General features: G+C 34.8%; 1 non-coding gene across 1 annotated transcript; it reads left to right on the top strand.

The window, feature by feature from the left end:
* The first annotated feature begins 2404 nt into the window (after nucleotides 1–2404).
* Nucleotides 2405–2511, top strand: LOC131621163 (small nucleolar RNA R71). Its single transcript, XR_009289491.1, has one exon. It is a non-coding gene; the product is annotated as a small nucleolar RNA R71 (small nucleolar RNA).
* Nucleotides 2512–14160: the final 11649 nt, after the last annotated feature.

A 14160-nucleotide genomic window follows, 5' to 3' on the forward strand; every position in this document is an offset into this window, starting at 1 on the left:
GTCTAGATAACAGAAATGTGAGTGTTTAGCTAGTCGTTCGAGCATTTGATCTTTGAATGGCAAAGGGAAATGATCTTTTCGGGTGGCTTTGTTTAGCTTCCTATAGTCAATGCACATTCTCCATCCAGTTTGGGTACGTTGTGCTACAGATTCGCCTTTTGTGTTAGTGATTACAGTAACTCCTCCTTTCTTTGGTACGACATGAACAGGACTAACCCATTTACTGTCGGATATTGGATATATGATTCCGGCTTCTAGCAGTTTTTGGATTTCCTTTTTAACCACATCGCTCATAATGGGATTTATTCGTCTTTGATGTTCCCTAGAGGTTTTACAATCTTCTTCGAGCATAATGCGATGCATACAGAGGGAAGGACTTATTCCTTTCAGATCTGATATGTTATATCCTAGAGCGGTTGGGTATTTTCTTAGGACGGTGAGTAATTTTTCAGTCTCGGTTTGTCCTAAATTGGCGTTAACTATAACCGGTCGGTTATGTTCTTCGTTTTGGAATTCGTACCTAAGGTCAGTAGGTAGTGTTTTAAGTTCTGTAGAAGGTTTCTTAGGCCCAGGTATAGGATCGGGAGTTAATGCCAAACATTCACTCAGGTGGTTATCTTGATATTCCCCACGCCAGTTGTCATCTTCAAAAATTGGTGGTATAGGAATTCTTAAGATCTCGTTTTCCTTATGTGGTTCGGATTTTATTTCATTTACACACTCGTCGATTATGTCGGCAGAGCAGCATGTGTCAACTATAGAAGGTGCTTTTAGGAATTTGGAAAGAATAAATTTGATTTTCTCTTCTCCTACTTCGAAGGTAAGCTTTCCTCGCTTAACGTCTATAATTGCACCAGCGGTTGCTAAGAATGGTCTTCCTAATATGATCGGGATGTTAGAATCTTCTTGGATATCCATTATGATGAAGTCAGTTGGGATGTAGAATTGGCTTACACGCACAGGGATATTTTCTAACATTCCTACAGGGTATTTAACGGAACAGTCAGCTAGTTTAAGAGACATTCTCGTTGCCTTAAGCTCACACAGATTTAGCTTCTTACAGGTTGAAAGAGGCATCAAACTGACACTGGCTCCTAAGTCGCACAAGGCTTTTTCTATAATAGTCTTTCCTATTACGCAGGGTATAGAAAAGCTACCAGGATCTTTCAGTTTGGGAGGCATGTTATTTTGGATGATAGCGCTACATTCAGCGGTAAGTGTTACAGTTTCGTTATCCTCGAGTTTCTTTTTGTTCGATAGAATTTCTTTCAAGAATTTAGCGTACAAAGGCATTTCAGTTATGGCTTCCGTGAACGGTATGGTTATGTTTAATTGTTTCAGAAGTTCTACAAATTTTTTAAATTGCGCTTCGGTTTTGGATTTGGCTAATCTCTGAGGGTAAGGAATTGGTGGCTTATAAGGTGGTGGTGGAACGTAAGGTTTTTCTTTTTCAGGTTCCACTTCGTTGTTATTCTCATTGGCCTTAGCAGTTTGATCATCAGTTGATGTCTTTTCGGTTTCCTTTGGCTCTTGTTGTGACATGGGTGCGTTTTGAGTTCTAGGATCGATAGGTCCATCATAGTTCGTTCCACTTCGTAGTGTTATCGCGTTCGCATGTCCTTTAGGATTAGGTTGTGGTTGAGCAGGAAACGTGCCAGCAGTAGGCGCTTGTTGTTGAGCTACTTGTGAAATTTGAGTTTCTAACATTTTGTTATGCGTAGCCAAGGCATCTACTTTGTTCGATAATTGTTTTAGTTGCTCGCTATTGTGGATGTTTTGATTTAGGAAGTCCTTATTGGTTTGTTGTTGGGAAGCTATAAAGTTTTCCATCATGATTTCTAGATTCGACTTCCTAGGGGTGTTTTGAGCAGCTACAGACGCTTTTTGATAGCCAGGTGGGACAGCAGGTGCTTGTCCAGGCGCGTACAATGTGTTATTGTTCTTATACGAAAAGTTTGGATGGTTTTTCCATCCAGGGTTGTACGTGTTAGAATAAGGGTTTCCTTGAGCATAGTTTACTTGATCAGACGGGATACCAGTCAAGAGTTGACATTCGGCAACTGTGTGTCCAGTTAATCCACAAATCTCGCAGTTAGGTGCTACGGCAGCAGCGGTGGCTGAAGGAGTGATGGTTAAGTTTTCGATCTTTTGAGTTAAAGCGTCTACTTTAGCGTTAACGCGGTCTATACCACTTACTTCGTACATTCCTCCTTTGGTTTGGGTTTTCTCTAGAGCGGCTCGTTCTCCACCCCATTGGTAATGGTTTTGTGCCATGTTCTCTATGAGGTTATATGCTTCATCATGGGGTTTGTTCATTAATGCTCCGCCAGCAGCGGCATCTATAGTCATTTTAGTGTTATAAAGGAGACCACCATATAAAGTATGGATGATCAGCCATGGTTCGAGTCCATGATGAGGGCATAGTCTAAGCATGTCCTTGTATCGTTCCCAAGCTTCGAAGAGTGATTCGTTATCTTTCTGGGTAGATCCGTTGATTTGACCTCTTAGCATAGCGGTTTTGCTAGGCGGAAAGTATCTAGCTAAGAAAACTCTCTTCAATTCGTCCCATGTAGTTATGGAATTAGAAGGTAGGGATTGAAGCCACGCTCTAGCTCTATCTCTCAAGGAGAAGGGAAAAAGACGTAATCGAATAGCTTCGGAACTAACGTTATTAGCTTTGACAGTGTCGGCATATTGCACGAACACAGATAAGTGGAGGTTGGGATCGTCTGTAGGGCTTCCAGAGAATTGGTTCTGTTGGACAGCTTGTACCAACGAAGGTTTCAGTTCGAAATTGTTCGCCTCAATCGCAGGTGGTGCGATACTTGAGTGTGGTTCAGCGCGTGAAGGAGCGGCATAGTCTCTAAGAGGACGAATAGCAGCCATCTCTAACTTCGGGGTAATTTGATTGATTTGATCAGTAAAGATCAATTCCTGATTAATCGGAATTGGTGCTACTTCGGGAAGGTTGCGAGCTCGACGTTTGACGTTAATGAAACGTTCGATCTCGTTAATTAGTTGTATTAAGTCTCCTCCTTGTGAACGAGTATTTGGCATACAATCGTTCAGAAAGAAAGGAAAGAATTGCCCTAGTCTCTACGGTGTAACAGTGAGTTACGATATCGACTTAAATAGTCCCCGGCAACGGTGCCAAAAACTTGATCGCGACTTTACGTGTCTATTAATCTTATGACTGCAAGTGCACAGTCGTGTCGTGTAGTTTTAAAAAGATATCGAATCCACAGGGACTATGAATCGATCTACCGTTTTCTAAGGTTACTATGTAAAGCTAAGGCTACTAATATTTTGATTGTTTCTAAAGGAAAGTGACTGTGAATACTAAGAAATATAATAATAGACGGATATCAGTATGTATTTCGTTTAACTTTAGGTGATCCGAAGGTCCATTGGTTAATGCATAATTCGATTAAAAATCTTTATTAATTCAATTGATTAAAAGTCCTCCTCTCAAACTTTCGCTCTGTTGATTTAGACTACTATCCTAACTCGTAATGTACGCTTTTGCCATCCCATTAGATTTTAGAAAAGCTTTTTGAAAACAACGTAATTAATAAAATGCTCGTTTTATGAAGTTGTTATCTATTTAAATCCCCTAATCTCAAACTTTCGCTCTGTTGACTCGGAACATGCTAATATCCCTAACGTACGCTTTCGCCATCCCGCTCGGGTGTAAAAACATTTTTTGAAAATAAATAAGTTCTAATTAGTTTTAATACGCTTTCGCCATCCTTAAAACTAATATCCTATGTCTACTATCTAGTTAAAGATCTCAAACTTTCGCTCTATTGATTTTAACCTTTGACCGTCTTAACCCCTCAAACTTTCGCTCTATTGGTTCTAAGACTTACTAATTAAATTAAACATACAAACTAAAAACAAGTGATATTTAATAAAATATAATTAAGCCAATTTATTTCGGATCCCACGGTTAACTTACTTTACATACCGATATCTTAGTTAATTAGCTAGACATATTAATACGGTTAAGCATGCATAAATTAATTTGGTTTATAATAAAAGGCATGTTAAATGGCATACAATATATCATGCAATAACAATAATAAATAAAGCCGAAAATGATAAACCTGAATTAAAATAAATCTGAATTAAATCTTGAAGTACCGAACTTCCACCACAGGTTGGCTGGATCGTTCTTCGGAATTAAACGGATAGAAATTTAAAACAAGGAATAAAAAGGATAAATCTAACGTAAGGCTAGATTTATAAAAGGTTCACAACAATTTCCGGTGTAGAAATTGCTGTGAGAAAATAAAACAGTTTAATTGAAAGCAGGAAGAAAATAGCGGTCGCGGAACAATTTCGGCAGCACTTCGTTAGCAGAAAATCGGACAGGTTGAAGTGAAGTGGCTGCCTCTATTTATAGGCGAGCCTTTGCAGTTGGAATCCGTGAAATGAGGGACGTTTCTTGACTGGGACTTGGAGACGTGCGTCTCCACTTTTTGAGGGACTCCTTTGAACGACTTGAGACGTGCGTCTCAAGTGGAGAAGATTTAGGAGGATTGGAGATGAGCGTCTCCACTTGGTGACGTGGGAGGGAGTTGTTGGAGACGTGCGTCTCCTCTTGCTTGGATGATTTGGGCCACGTGCAGATTTGTCTCTTCGTGGGCTTGGCTTGTACTTTGCACATTTGGGCCTTATTTGCACCTCCTTTTCACTTCAGCACCCATTTTTCATCTTTTAGGCACAAATAGTGGTCATTTTAGCTCCATTTCCTCTCCTTTTCACAAATAGTCTCAATAAGATGATAAAACCTGAAACAAAGCAAATACTCGCATAATATCATAATAAAACAATATAATAAACGGAAAATGCTATAAATATTTATGGATTTCGAGCTAAATATACGATATAAAATCGTGTTATCAAAAAGCTTTAACAATACTTTAACACTAAAGTAAGAGAGATTTGGTAAAGAGTTTGAGTACCTTGACAATTTTAGTCAATACCATTCCCATTCCTTTTGATTTTCAACAAACAACTTAAGCAATCAATCAATGGATATCTCAAGTGTGTGTGTAATGATATGTGTCACAAAAGGACAAACAAGTAAGTATAACAATCATCAATGATAATGAGCAAGGATGTTTATACCTTTGGATGGATTCATTTATGAATGAATGATGGATGATTAATATGAAACTCATGCATATGGGTTAGATAAACAAAGTATATACAAATGATAATACAATGGATGATAAAAACACAATGATGAAAATCAACAAGTGTGTACAAAGGATAATGGTTAAGATAAACAAATAAGTACAAAACACAAGGATTGAAATCAACAAGTATATGTACAAAGTTAACAAGTTCATGGATAAACAAAGATCAACATGTTTCTTTTTGGATTAGGGTTTTAAACCCATGGTTTTCGAAATTTGGGTTTGAAATTAGGGTTTTGCAATTAACACCTAAACCTAATTAATTTTAATCATTAAATACCAAATTCTGAAAGAGAATTGGTCCAGGGGTACATGAGAAAGTCAAAGAAATTTATCCTAACCCTAAAACATATTAAAAAAATATATATACAAAGCTACTTTGAAAAGATATTCAAAATAAAATGATTTTTGGTTGATTTTTCATACATAAAAGGACATGTTTTTGATTAATTTTTAAATGATAAAAAATAAATATGTTTTGGATTTTTAATTTATGATATTAAAATAGACAACATAAATAAATAGCACACAAAATTTGAAGTTAAAATAATTAAGTTTGCTATTTTAAATAATTATCAAAGTTTAAAAAAAATTAAAATAAATGGTGATAAAAAAGAAGGTTTTGTCATCAAAGGGGTTTGAACTCAGGCCCCTTAGATTGCAATTCAAAGGATTAGCCACTGGGCCATGCGCTTGGTCCAGTCATTGGATGCAACCATGTGGTAAAATATCAAAACAAGTGCATAAATGAAGAAAACACAAAAAATGAGATTTCTTGCAAAAGGTAGGGCTCAAACCCACGCACTAGGGGGAAGAGAACTAAGGGCGCGCTGGCAACCAAGTGTGCTGTAACGATGTAGTCATTTAGTAAACGCCTTCAATTCATTAGATTTTAAAACAAGCGCTTAATGGAATTTTTTGAAACTTCATCTTCTTCACTCAACAATGTGAAGAACAACATCAATCACCCATGGTGCCAAATTCAAACTTCTCTTAAACTCAATCAATTTTGACAAACTAAAACCCTAACATGATCAGCATGAAGACACGAGTCTAACCATATCGCTTTTGCAAATTGATTCAAACTAACACTCATGAATTTCTAGAAAATACGCATGAACCCTAATTTTTAAAAATCAAATTAAATGGTCTACATTTTGAATAAATGAATGAAACCAGAGGGCTTTTAATCCTTAGACAATTATAAACATAATGGTATCAAGTATTAATGCAAATGGTACCTCTATCTAGGAGTTTGAGTTTGAACTCTTACCTTGCAAAACTGGAAATTTAAAGCTGCTTTAGAGGAGCTTCAAAACTGATTTGATGATTTGGATAGCTTGCCTTGACCTCCCTGAAGCTAATGAAGTGCTTAGAATGAACTGAGGGTGCTTGCAACTCCATACCCGATACTTCCTTCTTCTTGAGCAAGCAACAATGGAAAATGATGTAGATGATATTACATATGCCATCTAATGATCTGGATAGCTTCTATAACTAATATATGAGGTGTTTGAGTGTTTGGTTTGGTTTGAAATGGCCTGTAGGGTTCTACACAAGTTCAAGTGCAAGTGAAGTATGTAAAAGTGGAACTTTGTGAAAATGGAGTTATAGGTCCTAAGTAATGGTTTGGATAGCTTCTATTTGATGTATAGAAGCTATCTGAAGTAATTATTTGGTAGGTTTGTGTTTAGTTTGTGTTTTGGCAAGTTAAGACCTTTATGACATGAAAATGGAAGTGAAAATGGTGTTTTTTGGTTAGAGGGGTTTTGAGAGGTTGTGGAAGTGGTAGACAACTTCTAAATGGTATTTAGAAGTTGTTTGAAACCTTGGTTGACACTTAGAATTTCTTGAACTCAAAATCACTAGAAAAATGCAAAGATAGGAATTTGGAGAATTTCAAGTGAGAGGTGACTTGGAGAATTCTGGTGTGTTTGATCCAAGAGGCAATGGCCTCTATTTATAGGCACAATTTAGGGTTTATGGAGGGAAAAACTCATAAGTTTAAGTTCATATGTGATACTTGTACCTCTTTACTTGTTTGTGAAGAAATGAGAAAAATGGATTTTCAATGGAAGGTACAAGGCTCAAGCATGCTTGTGAGACTTTATTCTAAACATTAGTAGCTTGCTTGTGGAGTTTGTAATTCTTTTGGTGCAGAAGAAGCATTGTAGTGGCTCAAGACAAGAGTTATTGGTGATTTAAGACACTTATTAGAATGGAAGTATGATCTTTATGCCCTTAATGGAATGATTCAATGGTTAATGGCTTAAGCACTTGGATTATAGCTCAAAACCAAGTATAATCTTCTGATTTTGGTGCCTCAAACAAGTTAGAGGAGCTGCAAGAAAGGAATCTTTGCATTTGAAGTAGTTTTGGTTCTTTATTTCTTCATGTTCATGGAGTTTTTCAAGTGTTCATGGAGCCTTCTTCACAAAATCATATCTCTTAGCTCAAGAAATGTATTTTCATGCTATTGATCTCATTAGAAAGCCCTTTCTACATACTTCAAGTCACTTGTTAAAAGTTTTCTCAAACTCCTTTGGGATCATGGAAAAAAATGGCCACAAACTTAAGACAAATCTAAGTGAAAACACTTAGATTTTCTCTAAGTTTTTTGAACATAATCTTCAAAATTCCATATCTCTCAAAATAATCATTTTTGATGAAAACTAGAGCGGAGACAAAGTTGTTTTTTTGATTAAGATCTACAACTTTCATGTTGGGAGATTTTTGATTGTGTAGGAAAAATTTGAAGTTCCCAAAATTAGGTTAAAATCACTTAAAACCCTAATTTTAACTTTTGTTGACTTTTTTTATTCTTGATGAATTTTATTGATTTCTCTTGGCCAATTGTCTTCTATAATCATATGATGATGATTTAAAACCTTAAAAGATCATGGTTGACCATTTTTCCCAAAAGTCAAAGGTTGACCCACACAGTTGACTTTTTTCAAATTAACTACAGTTTTGTGGATTTCATATGAATCAAGCTCTCCTCTTCAAATGAATGATATGAATTGACTATAATGTTGATTTGGGTTTCCTTGAATCATGGTTTGAGTCTTGGAGCCATGTCTTGATTAAAAGTCAACCCTCTAGTGGAATTAGGTCAAAACCCTAATTTGGGGCCTCAGGTGATCCTTAGAGTTGTTGATCTTGAATTGTGCTATCCTTGGACTTAGATATTGATGATAGAACCCTTTGAATCATGGGAGAATGTTGAGCTTCCTTGTGGGCCTCAAAACCCTAATTTGCTCAATCTCCTTTTTATCAGTCTCCTGTCTTAGAACACATGCAACAAACAACAATTTTTTTGTATTTTTGGATTAACAAATGATATTACATGATTATAATGATGATAATGATGATCCTAATATTTGGAATATGGTGGGATCTCAGTGGTAAAAAATTGGGGTACAACAATATGGATCAAAGTCTTACAACCAGTAGACCTAACATCACATTTGTTGTAGGTGTTTGGGCAAGATATCAAGATGAGCCTAAAATAAGTCATATCAACCAAGTAAAGAGGATTATAAAGTAAATTAATGGTAATAGTGACTATGGCATGTTATATTCTCATGGTTCTAACTCAGTATTGGTAGGGTATTGTGATGCAGATTGGGCAGGTAGTGCTGATGATAGAAAAAGCACTTCAAGAGTTTGATTCTTCTTAGGAAATAATCTTATATCCTGGTTCATCAAGAAGAAAAATTGCGTGTCTCTATCTATTGTTGAAGTAGAGTATATTGTAGCATGGAGTAGTTATTCCTAGATGATTTGGATTAAATAAATGCTAAAATAGTATAATATCGTACAAGATGTCATGACATTGTATTGTGATAATCTTAGTGCTACCAGCATATCCAAAAATCCTATTCAACATAGCAGGACAAAGCATATTGACATCTGTCACCATTTTATTAGGGATCTTGTCGTGGACAAAGTTGTTACTCTAGTGCATTTGGCTACTGAAAAACAACTGGCTGATATTTTCACCAAAGCCTTGGATGCAAATCAGTTTCAAAATCTTAGGGGTGAGCTGGGTATATGCCTTTTTGAGGAACCATAGGTTCCATGCAAGTCTGTGCTTCCAACTAATTTAGTGTTTGTTTCCAAATGTTTTGTGCTTCCAACTTTTTGTGTACATTTACTCTATTTATTGTAAATATTTGGCTAAAAAGGGGGAGTGAAGTGTTAGTCTTTTAGGAGTAAAGAGTGTTGTCATGAAAAAATGTTTTAACATGTTGATGAATGATAGGAGTGTACTACTACTTAGGAAGAGTAGTTTTTGTTGTTGCGTGATGAGGATGCTTGCTGTGTATGCAACTATTTAGGGGGAGGATGATTGTCTGTCATGCTTGATCTGTCTACTTGATCTATGACGTGCTTAGTGGAACAGATACTGCTGCTATAGCTAAATTTGTGAGTTCATAATTTGTACCCTTGAGGGGGAGTTTTGGGTTTTGGTTCCTTGAGACAGGGGGGGCATAATGCTTCTGTACTATGTTGCTGGTTCGATGATGTCACACAGGGTGTCATGATATCTTGTCTCTGTAAATTTCTTGAGTTTGAAGGATTTGTATTCTCAGGTGATTTGTGTGTGAGGACGGGTCTCTCTATAAGAGGTTGATGCGTATAACTTTGAATGTTTTGTTTTCCTTTGATTGTGTGAACTGATGTAGTTCATTTTTTTATTGTGCATTATTATTATGCATATGAAATTTGGAAATAATGTTGATTGTGTATCTCTCCTAGTTGTATTTTTGGATGTTTTGTGCAAAGATTGTTTTAACCAAAATATTTCCAACGGGGGAGATTGTTAGGTTTTGGTTTGTTGGTTGGTTTTTGCTAAAACAATATGTACAGCAAGATGTTGGATAGGATGTCGTAAACATGTTGCTATGACAATGTATCCTATGTTGTTTCTATTTCTAGAAAATCAGTTACTACTATTCCAGAAGATTTATTTTGTTATTTTTGAATCAAGCAACGCATTGAAGATTTAATTCTCTAAAGATTTGTTTCAAAGCTGAAGAGATAACAAAATATTTTATTTGCTTGATTGGATGTTAAAACCCTGTGCCTTGAATTTTAATATTTGATTAGATTTGATATGATCTAATCTAATTTCCAAAAGGTTATAGCCAAATTGAATATCCAAGCCCGAGAGTTGTATTGGCTTATAAAAGCAGAAGACTAAACATAAGGCAACATACGAAGAAAATAAGGATAATAATTAGTGCAAGAGTCTTAAGGTTTTGGGAGTCTTTTTTTAGTATTGTTTTGTGTATGTCACTCATGTATCTCTTGATGCATAAAGTTTGACTGGTTGTTCATTGTTCATTGTGATTCACTCATGAGCTTTTAAGCAAGAGTTTAATATGTGTAATTGAAAGTATGTCTTCTATCAATTATTTTTGTTCTTAACAATCACATGGGTGTGATTGAGAGAAGTGAGAAGGGGATCTCATATCTAGGGGTGTATATACATTCTTAGGGTTTTCTCTGACGGAGATCTAAGTAGGGTATATATACAGTTTATATTTGACAGATATATATGACAAATATATATATGAAAAATATATATGACAGGTATAACAAATATGATGAAATATGATAGTTTTAACACGTATGATGACAAAATATGATAGATGCAACAGGTATAACAGATATGATGAAATATTTATTATGAATGAATGCATGCAAGGAAATGATTTTTGTTGTTTTTTAATGTTTTATGAATTATGAAATGAAATGAAAGGTGTTGGGTCTTACACTCTGATCGAGGCCCAAGAAAAACTGTAATTGAAAAGGTGTTGGGTCTTACACTCTGGTTGAAGCCCAAGAATAACTGTTTATGAAAAAAAATAGATGAAGGATGGTTGGGACTTAAAACTAAAGGAAAAGCCCAGGATATTGAAAGATGATTGGGACTTACAGCTCAAGGAGAAGCCGATGATTTTGAATTGAAAATATATGAATGATTTTGTTGAAAACAAAAGGGTTTTGAAAATAGGTGGGGCTTACAGCTCAGGGAGATGCCCAAGAAAGGGATTTACAGAAAAAGGTTTTGGGACTTACTACTTGAGGAGAAGCCCAAGGTTTATTTGAATGAAATAAAGTGTTTTCTAATTTGAAGATTTGAAGAGTTTTATTGACTGAAAACCCGAAGTGTCTATTTAATCGAGAGTTTTGTAAAACAGTTTATTTGACAAAGATAGACTAAGTTAAGATAAGAAATATTATCTACACTTAATTAAGACTTAGGAAGTTAGGTTTTATTCCCATGATTATTTGAAAATGATTAGGTTTTGAAAAATCTAAGGAAAATCATTTTTTTAAGTATTTAAAACATACTAAAAAGGATCAATTTTAAACCTAATAAAAATATATTAAATAAATAACATTTTTTTGTGATTTTTGTATAATCATGAAATATATATGATAAATGAGTAGTGTGCAAAAAGTCATTTGAAAATGATTAAATTTGATTGGTGAATTAATTAAGTGAAGTTTGAAAAGAAATGATGAAAAATAGTGGTAAAAAAAAGGTTTTGGTCCTCCAAGGTGTTGAACCCACGCCCTTATGGTTCACAACTCTAAATATAACCAACTAAGCCACGCGCATGGCTTGATAGTAGATTGACTCCATTTGGAAAAATATTGAAACAAGTGTTTGAAAATAGTTTGAAAAATAAAACAAACAAAAGGTCTGAGGGGGAATCGAACCCCAAGCCTTGGGCATTGAAAGAGGACTAAAGGCGCATGCTGAGCCACTAGGAAAAACGATGAATTCATTTTTAAAATGCGTACCACTCAATATATTATAAACTAAGCTCTGAGAATTCAAAAATGGCGCGCCACCATCTTCAACCTCAAGCTTCCATGATTTTGAATTTGAGCTTCCTCATTTCCCAACCAAATGAGATGATCCAAACATGGAACTCACTCGTTTTTTCACAAGGAACATGATGGTAACATTTAATTTCATTTATTTTAAGTGTATTTTAAAATTTCACGCATGAACAACTAAGAACCCTAAAATGAAAATTCAATCTGAAATGGTGTATATTTATGAATTCATTTTAGTGATTGAGGGCTAATGAGCTTAAAGTTAAATAACTTAGTGAATAAGTTATGGAATATTCCTTTCATGTAATGATGATTTTTTGGCTTGGTTATGATTCAATTCTACAAACTTCTCATTCCTCTAATTACAAGTTCAAATATGATTTTATAAAGGATCAATTTGGCATTTGGATATAAACTTGATGAATCACCAAATTTTGCAATGATTTCAAATTGGTAATGATTACTTTTTCACATGATAAGTGAAAAAAATGGTACTTTGATATTCTTGTGAAATGATTCCAAAATGATCCACTTGCTCTTGGTTGATGACAATGCCTAAACATGTGCTAATTGAATGTAGAACTTGTGAAAAATTGGTGAAGAGCAAGAATAGTTAAGCTTGAAACTAGTTTTATGGAGCCTTCTTTGAAAATTCATAACTTCTTGCTCAAGTAAAATCAAATGATGATTTAGGACTTCTTGGAAATCTTGGAGGATGTACTTAAATTCTCTTGTTTATGGATTTAATGAATTCATCTTGGATGAAAGTGAAAAATGGCTTGGAAGTTGGTGAAAAAGTTGATAAAAAAGACTTAGAAATTTTTTTAAAGTGATGGAAAAATGTTCACAAGCTTCTAACATAAAAATCATTCACTTTTTGAGAAAATGTTCACCATGGAAAAGTTGTAGATCTTGATTTTCTCTTCAAAATGAGCATTGGAAGAAAAAATTTGGCCAAGCGATGAAGAAGTTATAACTTTTCAAAGTTTGAATGAAGAATATGTAATTCTTCATTAAAAAGTCAAAACCCTAAAATGTTGACTTTTTTATTTCTTTATTAATTTTTTTGATTTTTTTTGGTCAAATGACTCTAATAACCATATATTCATGATTTTGATCCTTAAAAGTCCATAGTAGACCAAATTTCCCAAATGTCAAAGGTGATCTTTAATAGTTGACTTTTTCCAAATGAATTGAAATCTTCTAAGTATCTAATGAATCAAACTCCTACAATCAAATGAATGATGTGAGTGGATTATAATGATGCATTGGATATTGTTGAACCATGATTTGAGCCATGGAATCATGTCTTGACTAAAGGTCAACCTTCTAGGTGAATTAGTTCAAAAACTCTAATTGGGGTCCAGATGAATTTGGACATTGTTGATATTAAATTGAAGCACACCTTGATTTAGACTTTAATGAGGAGAATCATATGAAGATACTTGAGCTTTTTGAATCATGTTTTTGAACCATGAAGCCCCTTTCAGATGAAAATCTTAACTGCCGTCCCTAATGAATCCAAAACACTAATTTCGTAGCTTGAGGCTTAATGCCTTAGGACTTGAGATCATGTGGGGATGAATGAATCATCTTTATCTCCATGATATGCTGAGGACGAATTCAGTCATTGATTGATCCTTTGACTAAATTTCTTGGCTTGAAACCATACTCTGAGGACTTGGTGAACAAGTGACTGCTCTAGGTAAACTGCCTTGAGTTGATGAAACATGTGAGATGCTATATGATGTGATATATTAGGGGGGTCAAAATTTGGGTATGACAGGTACCTGCACTAATTATCAACAAACATATTCTAAACCTTTTCAGGTATGTTAGAACGTAAGTAATGATTTATTTGAGAATTAGGTGTTTATTTGAGAATCAGGTATATCAAAATCATTATCTCTTCTCCCCCTTTTTGTTATAATAAAAAATAATATAAAAAAGAATATAAAAATTGATAGTTAAAGAAGAATCAGAAACATGATATTCTAAAAAGACACAAACTCATGACTTTCATTAGAGTCTTAATAAATACAACCTGATTTCCAATATCATTTCCAGAGCCTGATTTCCATTATTGAAAACTCGGAGC

The sequence above is a fragment of the Vicia villosa genome, linkage group LG7 (genome assembly GCF_029867415.1).
Source record: "Vicia villosa cultivar HV-30 ecotype Madison, WI linkage group LG7, Vvil1.0, whole genome shotgun sequence".
In the NCBI taxonomy this organism is placed as follows: Eukaryota; Viridiplantae; Streptophyta; class Magnoliopsida; order Fabales; family Fabaceae; genus Vicia; species Vicia villosa.